At 43.9% G+C, this 22,070-nt stretch overlaps 1 protein-coding gene across 5 annotated transcripts in view; it reads left to right on the forward strand.

Moving 5' to 3' along the window:
- Positions 1 to 22,070, forward strand: part of MGAT5 (alpha-1,6-mannosylglycoprotein 6-beta-N-acetylglucosaminyltransferase) — a 362,412-nt gene that overhangs the window by 109,504 nt on the left and 230,838 nt on the right. The gene's annotated exons all lie outside the window — the stretch shown is intronic.

The following is a 22,070-nucleotide window of genomic DNA, read 5'->3' on the forward strand; positions in this document are numbered from 1 at the left end:
TTGTCGAAGGGGTTCTTGGAGTGTTAATTCTCTACCTCAAAGAAATGCAGCTCCAAGTGAAACTTGAGCTGTGGCACTCCCCTGGGGAAAGGTTTGTGTGGGAGCCTCTTCCTGTTTCCCACTAACCTAGACTCCTCCTCCAAGTCAGAAAAAAGGTGAAGACATTTGTTGTAGGATGTTCTGTTTTGAAAACAAATTCAAGTCCGATTTCCTAGGGCATTTAGTCCCTATTATAGAAATGCTGGAATCCAAGAACCTCGAGATTCTGTGGGGAACCTCTCCATCGGGTAGGTTTCTCCAGGTGGTGGGATGTGAGGATGATCTGACTCGGACCGAGTGGCTGGTGGAGCTTGGCAGTGCTACCCTTCTCACCTGCTGTGTTAGGTTGCTCCGGTACTTAACGCCCAGTCACACAAGGGAGAGGGAGTTTCTCCACTTGAGGAGGAAAACTGTTCAGTCAACACTATACGATGGAGCACCGTGGCCCCGGTGCTGTAGAACCTTGGGCAGCCTTCTGTGTCCCCCCTCACAGACCAGCTTCTCCATCACCCTGTCTTGGTGAATGATGCACTCTGTTTCCTCAGCTGCCCACGTTGAAAGTCTAGTGGTCATCTGAGACTCCTGCTCCCCTGTTCCCTCCATGGAGTCATCATCCATTGCCCTGCCCACGTGACCTCTTATATGTTTCCAGCTCCTGCACTCTACCTACCATGACTGCCACTGCCCTGAGGGGACTTTATCTGACTCATTCCTCACCCATAGTTGCACAAACTGCCTCTCTGGGCTCAGATCCTCTACACAGCAACAACGGTCAAATATAGAGGTCTCTCCATTCCTAAAAGTCTCCAGGGACTTATGTGGTTGGGATGGTGGTTCTCATTGAATAGGGGAGGTTTTTCAGAATCATCTGTAGACTTTTCGGAGTATTTAGGTGTGGGTCCCATCTTGAACCTGTAAGTAGAAGGGGGTCACTAGGAAAGGTGCTTGGGCTTCTGTATGATGAAAAAATCTCTCTTAACAGGAAGATATGCAATCATTCTTTAACTTAATCACTTTTTATTTTGAAATAACTATTTCACAAGAAGTTGCAAAAAGAGTACAGAGTGTCCCATGAACCCAGTTTCCCCCAGTGGTGCCATCTTTCATGCTCTAGTAGGATATTAAAACCAGGAAATTGATATTGATACATTACAGTTAAGTAGATTACAGAAGTAAGCATGACTTAGCATGACTAATGCCCACTTCTCTTGCCCGATTAGAATGTAGCACTTTCCATTACATGAACGAATGATTGGGTCATTTCTTCCCTTCTTTGGGACACAGTTTGCAAATGGTGTGGACATTCTTGGTTCTGTGAGTGGTGGCGCTGGTGGCGGAGCGTGTTGTATGTGAGTGTGCATTAAGAGTTTGAAAGCTACCACTTGTTTATCCTTGTAAAGTGGAGTATACCCCAAAGAGCTTGCCAAGAATAAATTTGAACAGTGTAATTCTACCTGTTGACCTAATGTCATAACTTTCTTATGTGAAAAGTCTGAACTGCCACAACAGGTTTTATGGCAGAAGAATAGTACAGACATTTATTCTTCTTGAATCTAAGATACAGGTAGCTTAAAATTATGTCAGTATGAATTGTTTCTCAGGCTTGTGTAAATCTTGATTTGTTTTATCTTGTTTAGATTATAAAACATATGGGGATAAGGCTTTTTTGGTTGTTTTTCAGTCTTGTTTTGGTTGTAATTCTGTAATACAGCATCTGCCAGGGAATGGCTCTATGCAGTGCATCAGAAGGTGTAGTTTTGCTATGAGAGATGGAGTATCATTATGGGCTGTAATGAATTCAGTGGAATGGATTTCAGACTTCTAGGTGCTGACTTAGGGAATTCCTTGAAGCAGCCACCCTTACCAATACTGAATCGGATTTGGTGGCTGAATTCAGCTTGTTTTCCTCTTCAAACTGATAAGACAAGATAAAAAAAAACCACAAAAAAACCCAAAGTTTTGTATCAGTTGTGGTGACATATTGCTGATACTTGCCTGTACATTTTGTGTGTGTTGCACTCGGACTTGCTTGTATCTTTTGAGAAAGGAACTGAAGAGCACTAAGAACACCATTATCTGCTTCAGAATAAAACTAGGTCAGAGAAGGCCAATTGCAGGTTCTAATGGCTGGCCTCGGGTTTTCCCACCAGACTCACAGAGAGGTCTTAGGAGTTGTGACACTTCTTCAGTAACCTCACCTCTCCTCAGGGGCCAGGCATTGGACTAAGCCTATTGCAAATTAAAGCCCTGCACAGTAGACATTTTAAAGATAAGGAAACTGGATTTCCATTTTTGTAACTTTCCAAAGGAGGCACAGGGCCAATTCATGTCAGTACTGAGATTGGAATCTGAATCTAATTCCCAAGTCTTTCTACCACCCAGATTGCCTTTCCATCCATGCAAGACACTGCTGGGGTTCAGCTCTGACCCTTTTGAATGATTCCAAAGCAGGCTTCTGAGAGAGTATTGCTTTCATGGTTGAGAAGCTGCCTTCTGAGGTGTATCTTCTTAGTGGAGAATTCAGAACCACACGGGTGGCATGTCCCTTGATAATGAGTAATAACCTCATTAGAGTAAGAAGGAGACTTTGTGGCCCAAGGAGAGAAGAAAGCAGCCAGCTGACAGTTACTCATCTGATTCATTTCTTTGTGTTTCTTGCACTTCTTGTTAATGAAGTGATGAAGCAGTTACTGGATCTAAGGAGTCTTGGGTGAGTGGTTGAGACCTCCAGGTTCTTCAGAGATTCCCACAGCAGTGATGGCTGCATTTTCTGAGGATAAAACCAGCAAGCATCTTTATTGACCAACGGGCTACAAGGACTTTTCTCAGCAAATATTAAGTACTCACTTTGCAGGACTTGAATCTCTTCCTTCAAAGAGTTTGAATCTTAACAGGGAGCAAACTGTGAGGCTAAAATGTGTGTATGTGTCAAGAGTTAGCACATTATAGAGGTGCATGCATAAGGCACAGCGGTGTGACTCTGTCCTTCATCTAGGGTGACCATCCATCTCTCTTTGCCTGGGATGGGAGGGTTACCCAGGACAGAGGACTTCCAGTGCTAGCACTGGGACAAAACTGGTCACCCCATACCTTCAACAGGCTTTGTGCAAGGTGACTTGGGCAAGTCACTTAAGCTTTCTGAATCCTGGGGCCTGAATCTCTCCAGATGATTTTTAAATTCTCTCCCAGTTTCTTAAGATTGGCAATTTGGTGTGACTGATTCACCAGCTTGTGTTGAGTAGAGTGTGTGGACTACAGGCTAGTGCTCAGAAGCCTTTGATAGTGATGACCAGAAATCAGTATTTGATTGAGAACAATACCGGCTACTGTTCAGGAAGTTAAGAACAGGTAAGCAGTTCGGATAAAGTAACAGATACCTGTAATGAGGTGGATTGAGCTGGTGAACAAGATTGTAAATTCCTTTGAACTTTGGCCCACCCAGAATTTTTTTTTTTAAACCCTTAGTGCCAACAATTAAAAATACAGAGATTTGACCCCAAACTCTGGGTTTTTGGCTACTTTAGTAAGATTGGAAGAGCTGGCCCCCCACCCAGACTGCCTTTCCTAGAGTTATGAGGTAGTGCCCCTTCTCAGTGAGCACATGGTCTGTAATTCATTATAGTCCCCTCCTCCCCCACTCTCCCACCTTAGAGTTGTGTTCACCCCCAACCCCATCTTCTCCCTGTTCATTTTTATTACCTGCCTACTAAGGTAGTTCTCAACCCCAGCTGCACCTTTGAATTTTGGAGTGTGCTTAAAATTATATTGGCTTTGTGGCCCTGCCCAGACCAATTACAGCCTTGGGAGGGTGTTTGGGCTGACCTTTGTGTTCAGAAAGCCTCAGCATGGGCTTTGGATGCCCAGTGAGGACTGAGAACCAGTGCTTGGCTTGATAGTGGGGTGGGTTTTGATGGGGAGAATCACTGTGTTGCAGAGGAGATGAGGACACGGTTCACCTGATCCTGTTGACTGGGGCAGTCACATGGGAGTTAAATGTTAACTGAGCTCACTGGGAAAAAACCAGGGAACGTTTAAAAAGCAAATACCCTAATGTTGTATTCATGGCACGTTTAGCTAAGGTATTAATAAACTCCCCCCAGATCCTGCGGGACTGCTGTAGGCATTTAAGTCATTATAGTAATGACCACAGTTTTTTGCATAGTGCAGTTATAAAAGTATTTTTAATGGGCTTATAAATTTAGTGGTCATGAGAGGCAAGTGACATGAATTTAGTATATTTGAGGCTAAGGATGAAAGAGAGGACACAGTTAAAATGAGGTTTAGTGGTTTTCTGTTTTACATAATGGCTGCATTCATTCATCCAGAATTCTCTCACTATAAATCAATCCCTATCATCTCTTACCCTCTCTCTCTCCCATCCAGGATCTCATTCTAGACTATGAGTATGGTCATCCTGAATTGTTAAAAAATTCAAGTAGATGGTAAAAAAAAAAAAACTGTTCTCATTGGAAACTTAAAATGGAAGGAACTTCAACCCCATCTATTTCTGCTGCTTAAAGGCAGACAAAACTGAGGTTTTGAGGTGTCAAGTGACTGTTTCAGAGCTGCACCCTTCATGGAGCTCTGCATCCTGCTTCCCTTCCACCAGCTGAGCCCTTCTCAGCACCCTGCAAGTGTGGAGAAACTGGGTCCCTCTGATGCCATGTGCCTTCCTTCAGCTTGCAGCTTGCAGTCACAAGCTTAAGGAACTTTGTTTGATTCACCTTTTATCCCTTGGTGGGGCCTGGCATTAGCTGGAGCTTAGATAATGAGAGATAATGAAGGAAAGAGACCAAGTCAGGTCACAGTGTCTGCACGCGCTCTCCACCTGGGTCTGTGGAACCCAGTGGGTGTGCCCTGGGAGGAGCCCCTGAGCAGCAGTGCTCTGTGCTGCTCTGTGTGATGGGGAGGAGAACTGGGTGTCTCGTCTCCTGCACAATGAGTAGGAGCCTGGAGAGCACACAGGGAGGTCCTTCCCGTACCTGTTGGCTGATAGGGTCTCACCTCTCTACTTGGTCTCTCTTGGCCCTTTCATCTAGTTTTCATTGTATGGAAGATACTCTAAATGCCACGCTAATGTCCCTTTGATGGAATCACAAGAGCAAAATAGTAAGATTGATAGGTCGCTTTCTAAACCGGTGACTTGTGTCTGTAATCTCTCCTTTCCCTCAGATGGCCTCTGCCGTATAAGGGATGGGTGTGTGTCCTCTGGCTATGTTTCTGGCTGCTGAGCTCTGACAGCACAATCATTTAGCTCATGTCTTTGAAATTAAGTCCACGTGATACCCTCCATGAGGCTCCACGCTCAGGCCATTCTGGGTTCTACTCTCTGTCATGGAGCCTAGACACCTCCTGGCAGAGATTCTTTGCTGGCTGGGCTGGAGGAGGACACAAGAAGGTGTCTGAGGGTCACCTGAGAAGTTACTGTCTTTTAAAAATCCCCAGATAGAATAGAAGCCCAGGCCAGAATGGTAACAACAGAATTTGGAGAGGAGGATGAGGGAGTGCTCTGCTTAGGCCATAGATTTGAAAGAATTTCTGCCTGCTTATTAAATCACTGGCTCCTCATTTGAAAACAGATGGCTTACAGGGTTTCCTTGATGAAATGGGGAGAGAAGCCCAACCCTCAGTGGAAAGCAGCTCAGATATGCAGTTTATTGTTATGTGCCAGTCAAGTGATTTAATCCTGGTTTTTCTAAAGACTTACTCCTTTTTGGACACCTTTGGGGCGGCCAGCTCCCTGACACATGTGCGGGCATTTCGGGAGCACTGGTTAAACAGAAGCCAGCCAGACAGCTAGAGTGTCCAACTGCTTCACCTCCAGTAGCTGTGTGACCTGGCTGAGCTGAGTAGTTCATGCCTCGGTTCCCCACTAAGTGGGGGTGGTCAGAGCACCGCCCTCATGGGCTGAGAGGGTGTGTGTCAAGGTGGTAACTGCAGCTTTTATTTATGTGACGATTAGGACAGTCCTGCCTTCATAGAGCAGATAGTTTGGTGGCAACCAGGATCCAGAGGGGAAGCCCTGGGGTCAGCCTGTGTGACACTTGGGACATTTGACCCTGTTTGTGCATTCCCCATCTTCCCTACCTCCGCACTCCACCCCCAATTCGTGCCTTATTTATGTATAAACAAAGAACTCAGCTTATGAATTTTTAGAGCTATCCCATTATGTCTGTATTACATCCATCACCAAGTGATGTGGTGGCTTTTTTATGAAAGGTGGTTTGGGTCAGAGCCGTAGAGTGGTGGTCCCAGGCATTCCGAGATACCTGAGCTGCTCGCCCTTATGCTGATGGCCCTAGACTTGTCCTTGCCTGCAGTCACTTCTTGGGCTGTCATCTTCCTTGGGAGCCCTCCCTACTTCTAAAATTCTCAATCTGTTACTACTGGAATAGAACTAGAGGTTACCAGGAGAAACCAAATAATCAGACTGGTTAAATCAGTGTCCTTGGTTTTATGAAAATGACTTAGCAGATAGTCTGAGGGTTCTTGAAGGGTGACTGTTGTGTCCTTCTGACCCACCCTCTGCTCATGTTTTTCTTTAAAGACCCTGTGACAACCAGAATAATCCAGGATCATCTCCCTATTTTAAAGTCTGCTGATGAGCAGTGCAATTCCACCTGTATCCTCAATTCCCCACTACCGGGTAATAGAACAGGTTCTGGAGTGAGGATGCGGACATACTTGGAGGGCCATTGCTCTACCTACTACAGCTGTCGTATTTCTTTTTGTTTAAGTACTTACCATGATATATTTCAAAAAGGATTTTATTTTCTTTTTTAACACATTTATTATCTCACAGTTACTGCAGGTCAGAAGTCCAGGCACATGGCTGAGCTCCCTGCTCAGGGTCTCACCAAGCCAAAATCAAGGTGTTGCCAGAGCTGCAGTTCTCATCTGAGCTTGGGGTCTTTTTGAAAGCTCACCTGTTGTTGGCAGCCCTAGTGATGGTAGGATTGAGGTCTCCATCTTCCTGCTATCAGTTGGTCAGAGTTCTCTCAGCTTCTGGAGACTGCTTGCAGTTCCTTGCCATCTGGCTCCCTAGGTGGTTTACAACTTGGATGTTCTCTTTCTTCCAACCAGGCTGACTGCATCTCTCTGCCTTCCTCTTCTGTGATCAGCCAGCTGAAGAAAACCTGCTTTTCAAAGACTCACCTGATTAAGTCAGGCCCACCCATAACAGTACAAAATCATGGGAGTCTCCATATTCATAAGTTCTATCTACTCAAAGGGGGTGCAGACTATATGAAGGGGTAGGTCATTGCAGGTCATTTTAGAATTCTGCATGCTACACTCTACACTTATAAAAAGACAATAAGATATGGGTGTATAAGGATGTTCTTGTTTTTTAAAAAAATTCTTACCGAAGTATAGTTGAACTAATATAGTTTCAGGTGTACAGTGTAGCAACTTGACATTTTTATACATTATAAAATGCTCACCATGATAAGTGTAGTTAACATCTGTCATCATACAAAGTTATTAACAACATTATTGACTGTGTTCCCTAGACTGTACATTCCATCCCGTGACTCATTTTATAAGAAAGTTTGCACCTCTTTATCTCCTTTGCCTATTTTGCCCATCCTCCCACCTCCTTTCTCTCCAGCAATCACTAGTATGTCCTCTGAATCTACATGAGTTTGGGTTTCTTTTGTTCATTTGTTTTTTTGATTTCACATATAAGTGACATCATATGCTATTTGTCTGTCTTTCTCTTATTTTACTTAGCATAATAATACCACTTATGTCACAAATGAGTAGATTTCATTTTTTATGGCTGAGTAATACTCCATTGTACATATATGCCACATCCTTTTTATCCATTCATCTATTAGTGGACACTCAAGTAGCTTCCATATCTTGGCTGTTATAAACAATGCTGTTGTAAACATAGGGGTGTGTTTTCATTTTCTTTAGGTAAATACCCAGAAGTGGAATTGCTGGATTGTATAGTATTCCTATTTTTTCTTTTTGAGGAACTTCTGTATTGTTTTCCATAATGACTGTACCAGTTTACGTTTCCCCCAACAGTGTATGAGAGCTCCCCCAAAAGATTAAAATATGTAAATGAGAAGATAAAAATACATTTAAAATTAGGTAAGGAAAGATATGAGGCAAGTAGAAGAAAGTAAGAGTAGGAAAATAAGAGGAACAAGGTTTAAATACAAAATAGAAACCACTTTACTTTTTGAAAGTGGACTATGATTTTGGCTCTGAGGTTTTCCTAACAGCTGTCTTGAAGAAGAAAGCAATGTCAGTTATATTTTTACTGTGTCATTAAGTAAAATCTGACCAGCTTGTTCAGAAGCCCAGATAAATATTCTTGATGCTAAGATGCAAAGAGACCTTTTCTTCTTTAGGTCCTCCTGGATACATGAAGTATAATGAGCAAAACCATTGCTATGTTTTAAACCCAGTGATTTTTCACCTGGTCTTTTAAAATATGTATATTTATTTATTTACTTATTTGTTTGTTTGTTTGTTTATATACTGATTTCTATTTTAGGTCAAATGTGAATTGCTTTGAAGACTGCTTCCAAGACATGGTCCAAGACCAGGCCAAACTTAGGGATTTGAAATATCTACAGCAGTGGTTTCTTTCTGGTGGTTCTCATGCCCCAGGGATTCTCCAATGTGCTCTGAGCTTTTATTCTGAATGGCAATGACCTCTGTTTCCCCATTTTTATTTATTTACTTATTTTTATTTTATTTTTTTTGAGAGGGTATCTCTCATATTTATTGATCAAATGGTTGTTAACAACAATAAAATTCTGTATAGGAGAGTCAATGCTCAATGCACAATCATTAATCCATCTCAAGCCTAATTCTCGTCAGTCTCCAATCTTCTGAAGCATAACGAACAAGTTCCTACATGGTGAACAAATTCTTACATAGTGAATAAGTTCTTACATGGTGAACAGTACAAGGGCAGTCATCACAGAAACTTTCGGTTTTGATCACACATTACGAACTATAAACAATCAGGACAAATATGAATATTCGTTTGATTTTTATACTTGATTTATATGTGGATCCCACATTTCTCCCTTTATTATTATTATTATTTTTATTTTTAATAAAATGCTGAAGTGGTAGGTAGATGCAAGATAAAGGTAGAAAACATAGTTTAGTGTTGTAAGAGAGCAATTGTAGATGATCAGGTGTGTGCCTGTAGACAATGTGTTGATCCGAGTTAGACAAGGGCATTAAAACATCCACGGATGCAGAAGATTTCTCTCAAAACAGGGGGGGTGAGGTTCTAAGCTTCACCACTGTTGATCCCCAATTTCTCACCTGATGGCCCCCCTGCGACTGTGCCTGCCTTAGGTTGTTCCTCCCTTGAGGAATCTTACCCGTCTCTGGCTAACCAGTCATCTTCTGGGGCCATGCAGGGAGATGTAAAGTTGGTAAGTGAGAGAGAAGCCATATTGTTTGAAACCCATTTTTATTTTTGAAGGTTATTAAATAAAATACATATTGACATATATGATTTCCGATCCCTTTTAAAGGTGGAAGAGTCTGAGAGCCTACCAGCATTTAACAAGCGCTTGGATCGTGGTTACTGACATTCAGAAGAGTGTTCTGCACTAGCAACCCCAGGGGGGGGTTGAAAATGATATGTTATAATAAAAAATATTTATTTATATCCCTTAATGGACTGTTGGTTAAAGACAGGATGCATTAGGAGCACTCAGGTCAAAGTATAAATTATTGAGCATTGTGCTGATAATTCTGTCATGTTCCCTCCGGATTATCTCCCCTTTAGCCAAAGGTTGCATTCATCTGATCAGGATTTCTTTGGCAGTATCATATGGTATTCCTTAAAAACATTTAGAAAAAGAAAATATTATGACTGTTAACGGTCATTTTGTCTCTTAGTTTATTAGGATTAAAGATTCATACACCTGTAAAGTGTTATTTGTGGAGAAGTGCTTTCAGATAGCTGCCGGAAACCACCTGTCTTATCCTGATATTTAGAAACAAAGAAAAAAAAAATGTAAAAATAAACTTGTGGGGGTTTGGAGATGCCAGTTAATCATACCTTTCATGCCTTCTGGGTTCTGAACTAGAGGAAACAGAAGCCAGATGAAGATTAAAGGACAGTCCCAACTTTATTAAAGCAAAGCTATATTGGAAGATGTGTCTTGGGTGTAAGACCTTCTGATCCACCCTGGATGAAATCCATGCATCTACCCAGGTGATGGCTGGGCAGCTGTGGGTGAGCTCTGCTTTCCTTTAGCCCATGGCAGCAGGAAGAGAGTGAGAATGTACCCATCCCCCTTAGGGCAGGAAACCCAGCAGGCCCCCCAAGCTTAGATGCTGTCCTACCTCCCCCAGAAGACCCGTGAGTGCTCTGATGCAGGAGCAAGAACGGAATCCTTTCTGTGATTTCTTCCTGTGATTCACACATTCTGCTTTAAAACATGTCCAGAGGAAGTAAGGAGTCCTCCCTTTGTAAACTATTTCATTTGTTTTTAAATTCAGATGCAGGAAATCCAAACATTGGGCTGTTTCTTGTTTAGTTTTGAAGCCAGGGCCAGTAATTAGATTGCTATCTGATTTTGAATATGCATTTGGTCCCCACATCAAGTGTATACTAATAAGAATGTAATTTTGGAATTGATTTTGTTGACAAATCATACTTTTTTCTAATAGAATTAAATTAAATGTGGTGTGTTACAGGCTAAATGGGCAAAAGGTAATTTGTCATCCATCACTTTGAATGTTAGCAAAGATGGTACCAAAATGAATGAACTTCATAAGCTTTAATGTCTTGTTTCAAAATGAAATATGATTTTACTTTAATATTCTATCTTTATCATATATATATGTAAAAATTAAGAAGTGATTAAAAAGTTCCTAAGGGGTGTGCGTGTTTGAGAGTGAGAGCCTGAGAGACTCTTAGAGGAATACATTTGTCACACAAGGTTGGGCAAAATCGATCTAGAACAATGGATGGATTGTGTATCCCTTAAGTCATCCTTCAAATATAGTTTCTTTCAGCACAGCTTTGAGAGGCTTTTTCAGTAGCTCAGTTACGTGCCCTGGAAAATATCAGAATCAGAAGCATTTCCAGAAATTAAATATTGGTTGACATCATCTTTTGCAAAATTAAGGCACCTAAGGAGAATGCTTGCCTCAGTCAAACGCTGTTCTACTTTGAATTCAACTGGGAAAGCTCTACAATTGTGAGGTGTTCTAAAGTGATCACGTCAGCAATTATAAAATAGTGAAAACTCAGTTAATCCCCAGTGATGTCTGACTTTGAGCAGCGCAAAGTATATGTTGGGAAGTGCCTGAGGTGGCTTGCTGTATGAAACTATGTGCTGTATCAGAGTTAAAAGTTGGAAGACATGTATCCAAACTGTGTCTTTGATTTTAGCATATTGGATCAAACTCCTGCAGTTAAGAAGCACTACCAGTTACCTTATATGCACTCCCAGTTCACAGTGACACACCTGTGCCACCTGCATATTTAATTTTCATCACAGCTGGATGCATCTCACAATTACTAGGAATATCTGTAAGACAGTTGGTGTTACTGACATGCATCCAGCTTATTCAAAAGGGATACCAGTTGTTAAGTTTTGAGCTCATTAAAAAGGAGAGGAATTGTGCCACATTCTCTGTCATCCCCCATTGAAAACTGGTGTCTGATTTGCCCCATTGTTACTCTCCTGAGAAGAAGAGCAGTGAATCTCTTTAATGTGCAAACAAGTACTGGGGATCTTGGTGTAAACACCAGTTTTGAGTCATTGGTCTGGGGATAGGCCTGGGATTCTGCATTTCTAACAATCTACCAGATCATCTAAATGCTGCTGGGCTGCAGACCAGACTTTGCAGCAAGGGTATAGAGGTGCTGGTTACTGGAAGCATTGGTAGACATTGAGGCCATTAGGTTATCTTTTCAATGATTTCTCACTTTGAAGCCAAATGCCAAAGAAAGGCTAATAAAGCCGTAACCGTCCAGCATTATTCTCAACAGGTCCTTGCCATCTAACAGGGCTCTGTAGTGGACCAGCTCTTCCTGAGAGGCTGCCTCCTTTGGCACTGGCCTGAGAAGACCAGCTTGCAGTTCTTTAAGGGGAAAATCAATATACCTTGCAGGTGGATTGTCTAGTAAGCTAGTGGAGCTACGTTTATAGAGAGCAGAAAGTTTATCTTGAGAAATACTGGGATAGACCACATTGCATCCCACTAGGCAGGACCCAAGGGCTGGTAAAAGGAACGCCTTTTCAAAGAAATGGCTGCATATAAAGTGAGTCAGCTTAAAAATAAGAATACCCCAGCTAGGGCCACATCTCAGATGAAGTGAATCAGAATTTTGGGGTGTGAGACCTGGGCATCTATGTATTATAAAAAGGAGCCCAGGTGATTCTTCAGTGCATCAAGGTAGAGAGGCGCTGGCTTTGGCAGTCCTTAACTGGGAGGCCAGGAAACTCTCCTGAGATGCCCCATTTTAACTTGAGTCAATTCATCATTGGTGTGGTCCGAGGGTGTGACCAGGCCCTAGTCAGGCTGACCTAAGGTATTTGCAGTATTTGGGAGAGTTGATTGGCTCATAAATGGGTGGAGAGGTATGCTTATCAGCCAGCATCTGACGGTTGAGTTCTTCCCTAAGAAAATGCAGACCTGGGGCAGTGTATGTCCCAGGATCTGCCAATGCTTGAGACTTCGTATGCCATGTGTACTTACTGTAGCCCCATTTTAGAAAAGATGGAAAATTCGTTATAAGGTTTAAATCTGATAAGCCTCTGAGTGCCTACTTCAGATTGTGTGTGTGTGGACCTTCTCATCAGCTGATTAAAAACCTTATTTAACCTGTTAGTCTTTATCGAATCAAGTGCTTTGGGGGCTGCTCTATTCCTGCAGACAGTGCAACTACAGAACTCATGGGGTAGGCCAGCACCCAGCCTGTGACCCCTGCAGGTGAAGGAAGAGGGTCCTGGGAGTGGGGTGATAGGCTTATGGGACTCAAGGAGCACTTGTTTAATAATGAGCTCTGTCTTGTTGGCATTGCCCTGTTTTTTGGAAATAATTTTTATAGTTTCTGTGGCTTTTTTTTTTTCAACTGGGTCCGTTTTGGGCCTGTCATCATTCATGGATGTTTTCTAGATATAGGGAGTTGCCAGAAATCTGATCTTCAGAGGAAGAAGTCATTTTATACTTACCATAAAATTTCTTTGTCACTTTACTGTCCTTTGGCTCTGAGTGAAAGTGAACCTTTTGAGTGTTTCCATTCAACATTGAAGAGACCTACCTAACAAATTTACACCGTGATCTTTTTACAGACCATTCCTTTTCTTCTTCTTAGGGAGTCATTATCAACCTGCCATAATGTGCATTCATGGTTTCCTGGGCTGAATGCCAGATGACAGTCCTGCTGTTTTTAAAGACTGACTGATGTAGCACTGTCCAGATTTTGTCTTCTCAAAGCCTTCTTCCTTGGCTTAGTGATTTATAGACTAGGTCTTTGTGGAGCAGAGCCCCAATGCCATATACTAATTAGTAGGTGGGGGCTCAGCCAGCCCTAGAATGAGCCCCCTGGCTGGTGCCAAGAGAGGGTTGGCTGAAGGATGTGGAAGAAAGTGAGACTCACCTGTCAGTCAGCTTGTGACACCATCAGCAGGTGGCCCCGATGCTCTGGCCTTGAGCCTTAGTGGAGGGCTCTGTGCTTCAGGGCTGCTGGTTGACTCCTGAAATCCCCCTGGTTGCTTCTCCTTGCTCTGCAATCTAGTCCTACGGGCTGAACGTCTCTGAGTCTCTTTGTGTGGGGTGGGTAAGGTCCTGCTGATTGGTTATGGCAGGGGTTTTTAACTGAAGTGCCTTTTCCTCTAGGGGATATTTGGTGATGTCAGGAGACATTTTAGATTGTCACAGTTCTGAGAGGAGGGTTCTAATGGCATCTAGTGGCTAGAGGACAGGGATGCTGCTGACAGATGTCCTACAATGCACAGGACAGTCCCCTCAGCCCCCCATCCACAAAGACCTAGTCTATTTTGGGCCAAATGTCAGTTGTGCCAAGGACTGAGAAAGCTCTGGATTAAAGAGATTTATTTCCTTTTTCAGGGATCCATGCTTTTTGTTTCAGTTTAGTAGATGTTTTCTGAATTCTTGAGTTGCTGCAGTTTCATTTTTTGTTGATGGGAAATTCTGTCAACTGTGAATACCCTGTGGGCCTGGTGAGTGAAACCCATGGGCCACGTGAAGAGCTTATCTGATCCAGCAGTGACGGCTTCCTCCTCTCTCTTCATCTGCTTTCCCCTTTGTGCACCTGCCAGTTATGTGCACACCCAGAAGGGTAAGTCAGGATCCCATCTTCCTGTGCTCGTTTCCAGCTGCTCTCCCTTCCCCTCTGCACCCTCTAGTGGAGACCACCTGTGAGGTGGCCTGAGGACTGTTGGGGTTTCGGATGGGGGGAGGAGGGAATCAGAGGCCAGGAAGGAGGGCCTGTTCTGGATACAGAGCTGATAACCTGCTCTCAGTATTTGGAAATTTATTTTGCTGTTGATGCAGGTTTGGAGCCCTGAACTACCCTTGGGGAGCTGTCTACCAGGTGGTGGGGTGGAGGCTGACCTTCTCCTACCCACACCAAGAGCCCAAGCAGAGCATGACACGTGCCCCTTGGGCACAGGGCTGTCTGGCTTTGATGAGTTTGAAGGTAAAAGGACTGGGACATTTAAAACCCAGCTGTGGATAAAAGCTCCTCAAGAATACCAAAGGTGTGTGCTTTTAGTGGGTGTCTTTCAGTTAGTGACTCATAGTAAGACTTGTTTAGCCAGTTCTGAAGGGACTGGCTTGTTTTCACTCGGACTGTAACTTTCCAGGACAGGTCAGAGGACCAGGTCATAAGATGGAAGTGAAGGGCCCTGTGCATACCTCTTCCTGGGCAGCACCCCTGCTGGCTCCTGAGCTGCTTTGCTCCCTGGAGTGGGAGGCACGCCCAGTGATTGCCACAACTGTCACTTCAGACCTGGGGAAGCTGCTGGTAGCTCTTTGACAGGTGTTGAGGTGGTGGCCCCCAGACCTATATGTCAGGGCCATCCAGAGGAATGAACAGCCAATCTCAGAGATATCTTCTCAGGAATTTGGACTTATTCTGGAGGAAGAAGCTACTTCACCTCTCTTTTTAACAGGACAAGAACACTATATTTAGAACAAGAGTCTCCTCCCAGAACATCTGCAGTCTTACACCAGTAATCTGTAACTGTGTTTTCCTTCCTATCATCTGTTGATTCTCCCAACCCCTTGAAGTTGGTAGGACATGGTGTGAGACTCTCAGCTCCTCAGTATACCCAGACTGTGGCTTCGGGTTTGTGTTTCACACTAAGTCTCTTCTGCTTTGAGTTTCTGCAGGCAGCTGGTAGACACAGCATGGTGTGGAGGGGGCCGCATTGCATAGGAAGCAGGACTTGGGCTGGAGAGAGGAGTATTCTGACTCTTCCTGGAAAATGTAATGTTTTCTGGGCCTCGATGTCCTCCTCTGTAAATGAAGGGTTTGTACTTGGTTATTACCTTCTGCAGCAAGACCTAATTTAGTACCCCAGTGTGTATAGAAGTATGTCACACATTTTAATTTTATCGTATTTCCTTTTAAAATCTATCATTTGGCCAGGGAGCTCTGGAGAGCAGAGAGTCAGGAGTTTGGTAGGATGGTGAGCAATTATTTCAAGGTTAAAATCCAGTTGGTTTTTGTACCACATTTTGGTTGCAGAGTAGTGGCAGCCCAGGTTCACTCAGATTGCAAGTGCTAATGGCTACTATTTTTTAAAATGGTTTTCCAATCACTCTAAGTTGCACTTACTGTAAATTGATACAGAGGTTAGAAAGAACAGTAGTAGTATATTTGTTTCAGAGTTGAATCATTAATATTATCTAAAGACTGTTGTTACTACACATAAAGAAATCAGACAAGCCTCTGAAACTTACAATTTATGATTGACTCTCCTCTAGCATTTAATTAGCATATTTTCCCTTGTATATGCGTGTACTGAATTTTATAAAACAAATCAGCAAACAAGACACAGCCAAGCATTAACTTTCTGACCAAATAACATAGAAATATAGAGTTCAGACTCAACCTATAGAGGTAGCTAGGTAAGTTTTGTTCTGAGTCTTTATAGTATAAAACTTCTTCTGACAATTTTTTTTGAAGAATATATTTTAAACCAGGAAGGATGAAATTCAAATACAAACATTTGTGGAACCCCTGAAACCTCTCTGGGAACTCTGAAGTCCTTTGGAACACAGTTTCACAACTGTGACTAGACTCATTCACCCCCTTTACATCGAGTTCTAACAATGTTCTGTGGTTATACAACTTCACCCACTTTATACATGCAGAAACTGAGACAGACTTGGCCAGGATCACAGTGCCAGTGGGTAGAACAAACTGTAGATCACAGGTTTCCAGGCCTTGGGGGTGCGGGTTCTTAAAGTTCTTCTTCATCCCTGCTTCTGATGTCTCCCCATGATCATCTCCCACAACCAGCACCCTCCACCAAACGTTACCCTTCCTTTGTTTCCCCTTCCATCCCTTGACATGGACATCTTATTGTTCCCATGATCACTGCTCCTTCTAGAATTTTTTCCCAGAGCTTTCTTTCCCTCTTCTAATACCTATCAACCACCATAACCACTTTAGTTTAACCCCATCTATTCAAGAGCACAATTATTTTTCACTGCTACTTGGCAAAATCTTAGGGTAAAAACTTCTGAGAAATACAGTCTCTGAGGGCCCAGTTCTGTGCGGTTCACACCAGAAGGAGGTCTTGGAGGTCATTGCCCATTCAGGTTTCTTCATCTCATTTTCACCTTCCTGTCCTTTCATCTAGCAAACACTTAGTGACCACCCACTGTGTGCAAAGCATGGCCATGCCGGACATTTCTTTTCTTTGGAACATATACAGACCCCAGAGGAGACAGGAAAGAAAGGATTATCCTGCAGAAGCCCTTCAGAAGGAGCACAGACTCCTGTGTGTCCCAAGGAGCATGAGCTGTTCTCCATGTGCGGAGCCAGCGGGGCCTTTATGCACTTGGGGAATGTGGGTGGGATTTCCCAAGGCACCATGGAAGATCAGCATAGACTTAGGATTTCCTGAATGTTTCTGCACAGAATGAGGTGAAAGGCCCCAATAACCCTTACTTAAAGACAGGTAGGAAGTAGTTCAGGTGCTGTACACTTAGGGCAGAAGAAGCGTGTGAATGACTAAGTTCAAGCATTGCTGCCCCATGAATGCTGGCCCTGCAAGCAGTAATGGGATTGTCCTGTGGTTGGGGCTGGCACTGTGCCTGAAGGGCATTTCCAACATCACGCATCCCTTCAAGAGATGAGTCCTGATGTAAGAGCCAGGCCCTCCCACGATGTGTGGGCACCTGAAGGGACTGCTCCATTGTCTGTTCAGTCCCTTGGAAGGGTTCTGTCTTTCAGTGTGCTCTCAGATGGGCTGAGAAATTGGCATCTGACTGGCAAAGCAAACCTTGCTTTGAAGGGTGGTCTCTGAGGCTGTTCCAGAGCTCATAAGAACAGCTGTGTCTGGTACACTGGTGGCAAGTTTCTCTGGATAAGTTCCTTCTGTAACTAAGCCTGTGGTCACCCTCAGCCATGGCACAACCTGACCTTGTTGTTGTCTGGGCATGAGAGAAAGGGTCGGTCCTTCCCGGGGCTGCAGTGAGCCCATGAGGCTTACCCCTGCCTGCCTTGCAAGTACAGCTCCTCTTCCTCTTCCCAACTTTGGAGGTGGACTTGCTTGCTTTTCTGGGGGTAACAGCTTTATTCAGATATGATTCACACATACAGTTCTCTCATTGAAACTGTATAATTCAGTGACTTTCGGTATATCCATCAACACAGTCAATTTAAGAAAGTGTTCATTATCCCCCAAAATACACCATGCACTCTCAGTCACCTCGCAGTTTCTCTGTTTCCTCCAGCCCTAAACCACTGTTGTACTTTGTGAAGATTTGCCTCTTCTAGATATTTCCTATTAGTGGAATCATACAATATGTGGTCTTTTGTGACTGCCTTTTTTTACTTAACATAATTTTTCACAGATCATCCAGGTTGTGACACGTATCAGTCCTCCATTTCTTCTTGATGAATGGTGTGCCAGAGTGTGGGCACATCACAAGTTCATCGTTTGTCAGGTGATGGGTATTTGGGTGGTTTCACTTTTTGTCTATTATGAATAATGTTACTGTGAGCATTTTGTATAAGTTTCTGTGTGTCATATGCTTTCATTTCTCTTGGGAGAATTCCTAGGAGCAGAGTTGGCTGGGTCATAGGGTAACTCAGGGCTTAACCTTTGAGGAACTGCCAGACATATTTTCCAAACTGGCTGCACTGTTGTACATTCTTAGCCACAGTATATTAAGGGTCCAATTTCTCTACATCCTCACCAACATTTCTTCTTATCTGTTTTTTTATTATTATTATAACCATCCTATGGGTGTGAATTGTATCTCATTGGGGTCTGATTGGCATTTCCCCAGTGGCTAATGATGTTGAGCATCTTTCATATGCATTTATTTTTGAAATTAAGAAAATTAAGTATTTCCTTGCCAAAGATCTTTGATCACATTTGGAAAGGTAGAAGTCAGATTTTGTTGTGTTGAGGAGGGCATAGGAAGGAAGGAAGTAAATGCTGTCTTTGTAGGAAGTGCAGGAACAGAAGAGATACATAGTAGGCTGGTTAATGGCAGTGATAGATCGAGAAACTTAACTCCTTGCAAACAGATGTGGTACAAACTTCTTTTGGGTGTGGAGGAGATGAGGTCATGTCCCTGGACTGGCCATAAGACCTCCTGAAATGTACTGTGTAGTCCTATTTTTTCCTGTTGGGTCCACTTTACTAGAGGATCTTGGCATGCCGATTCTGAGCCTGATCAACTTTTTGATCACTGTTGTTCTGCAGCCTCTTAATTAATTCCGTGGCCATTACTGATGATTGTCATTAAGACTTTTTGTGGCACCACCACCCTCTGGTGAGGATTACTGTCCTGTTATTCTCTTATTACTGTGGAAGTTGGGGGTATCTCCAGACTAATGATTTTGAAAAGTCTTTTAAAACTCTTAGTAGGAATTGTAGGGATGAATTCTAATTGAATTCTCTGTGTGCTCTGTGTATGCTGATATAGTGCCTACTATTTCAAAACTGTAGATGCCACTGGAGAAAAGGATATTCCTGGCAGTTCTATCAGCACTTAAAATCCGGGCCCTCAATAATCGGAACTGTGCTTGGAACTGAGGGATTTTCACGCCAAACCTGTATGTCTCAGCTAGAGTAATGTGACCTTGGCTGGGTTTCTCGACCACATGTTCTGTCCTTCGAATGCGCCACCAGGGTGGTTCTGACTCTTCCCCAAAGAGAAACCCAACACCTTCAGCTCGCTCAGTTCTTGGGTCTGGCCTTTTCTTTGCTGAAATCTGCAGCTTTGCATGGCTTCTTAGGGGATTAATTGAGGAAGCAGAGTGGGGCTTCCCGTATGAAAGTTGACAAGTCATTTCTGTGCATTTGGGGTTCTCTCCTAAAATAGTAAAAAATAAAAATAAAAAAATCAGATGACTGTCTCTTTTGGTACAGTGCCCAGTGTACTTGCTCAGGAAAACCCCCCCAGCCCTGGGGTGAAATTGACTAACTGGTGTGGGTTACCGAAAAGGCAGCGCAGCCACTTCCTGAGGAACAGGGGCGGCGCCCAGGTAGAGGGATGGCTTCCCGAGCCTCAGCCCCTCGAGGATGGGGTGTCTGTCCTGTTCCTTGTTTGGTCCCTAGGGCCTGAGCGGTAAGCGCTTGGCACACACCTGTAGAATGAGTGGAGAAAGGGAGGAAGGCAGGTGTCATGCTGCTGGCCTGCATTTAGAAGGGATGGGGAAAGTGCTGGGTGCTGGGACAAGCTCGCTTAGTCAGGGGGAGTTCATTGTGCCGCCGGGGCCCGAGTCTTTCCCTGAGAAGGGGTGTGGGGGAGTCCCTTGAAGGATGGCATAGGATCGTACCCAGAAACTGGTGCACAGTCTGTGGGGACAGACAAGCGTTCTCCAGCTGGAGCCTAGGAAGGAGCCTCGCAGGCTGCAGCCGCGGGGAACGTGGTCTGAAGCAGGCGGGACCCGAGCTGGGGCTTGCTGAGCAGGCAGGTGGGTTTAGATGATGGGTGTGGTATGCAGAGAGCCCGCCGGTAGGGGAGCGACTTGAGAGAAGTCCAGAGCCCCTGAGAGCGTGTGTGCAGTGTTACTGGGGTGGAGGGTGGGCGGGAGACGGAGGACCTCGCGTGATGAAGGAGTGCGCAGTGGGGTTCGAGCCCCGTTGTGCTGGCAGTGTGGTAGAATGGCCAGCGGTGGCACCCTTCTGCCTGGGTCAGGGCTCTCAAACTTGAGTGGGCATCAGAATTGCCTGCAGGGCATGCTGAAGCATAGGAAGCTCCCCACCCAACCACCCGGTTGCTGATTCAGTTGATTAGCACATATTTTGTATGTTGTATTTATTATATACTGTATTCTTACAATGAAGTAAGCTAGAGAAGAAAATATCTTTTAAATGCTCTCAAATCTCCCCCAAATTTTGCAGTATAATTATAAAATCCGCATATAAGTGGACCCACGCATTTCAAACCCATGTTGTTCAAGGGTCAGCTAGAGTTCTTAATTGTATAGAACTCTTGTAAGAATTCAGTGAGCTACAGAGAAAGACAAGTACCAAATGATTTCCCTCATTTGTGGAATATGACAATGAAGCAAAACTGAAGGAACAAAACAACAGCAGACTCACAAACTCCAAGAAAGGACTAGCGGTTACCAAAGGGGATGGGTGGGAGAGGGTGGCGGGGGAGGGAAGGAGAAGGGGATTTTGGGTATTATGATAAGTACCCATGGTGTGGGGGGAATCATGGGGAAGACAGTGTAGCACAGAGAAGACAAGTACTTGACTCTGTGGCATCTTACTACCCTGATGGGCAGTGACTGCAGTAGGGTATGGGGGGGAACTCGATAATATGTGTGTATGTAGTAGCCACATTGTTTTTCATGTGAAACCTTCATAAGAGTCTATATCAATAATACTTTAATTTTAAAAATTGCATAAAAATAAATAAATAAATAAATAAAACAGTGAGCGAAAGAAATTCAGTGAGCTAAAGCACAGTAGGCTTTTATCACAGTGCCTGGAACATATCTAGAATTTACCATTTACTGTTTATCATTAGTATTAGTAGTGGTATTACCAACTACTGATGACTCTTGATAGACAAGGGAAAGACAGGGAGAGAAAAGAGCCACACAGATTCACTGCAATGCTAATTGCTCCAAGATCCCGTTATCATTTCTCCTTGGGCTGCTTATGAAGAATCTTTTGAACTGAAACATATGCACCCTCTGAAACATCCTGGGTTAGCCCCCCCTAGGAGATCATTGCTCAGCACTTCCCTTGGCACACTTAGAAAAATGTTGCCATTTGTAAGCTGGCTGGTTCGTGGGTGTAGGACTCTGCCTGAAAGGGCAGGTATCTTGGCCTACCTGTAATCCATTCACATCCCATGCTTTAGCTTTATTTCTTGGGAAGCCTTGATTAGGATCTGGCTGCATTAGTATTGAAACTATGCCCTTTCACCTCTCATTTTGCCCCATAGTGTGAGTGAAAGTGAGAACCACAGGAAAGCAGGTTGCCGTGTACACCACATGCCAGGCTGGAGTGTGTGTCTGGTCAGTAAAATGCAGCTCTCACTCTGGTAGCTAGAGTGGAAGGACCACTGGCTACCCCAGGCATAGCCTCTCTGTGCTGGTGCCAGGGGAGAGGCCTCCTGATGTCCCTGAGAGATTCAACTTGTCTCTGGACACTGTTAATGAAAGTTGCCATGCTTAAGTTATATGGAGCTCTTTCCCCTTTCCTTGTCTGATTGCCCCTGATGGACCATCCACTTTCTTGCTCACCACTCCCATTGCATGCTCTAATCCTTGCCAGAGCATATAATAATGACTTTGTAAGCTCAAGTTACAGATGCACAAAAGTGCCCGATGGTGATGTGACTCCACCCTCCAC

Source organism: Manis javanica, chromosome 7, assembly GCF_040802235.1.
Source record: "Manis javanica isolate MJ-LG chromosome 7, MJ_LKY, whole genome shotgun sequence".
NCBI classification, from domain to species: Eukaryota; Metazoa; Chordata; class Mammalia; order Pholidota; family Manidae; genus Manis; species Manis javanica.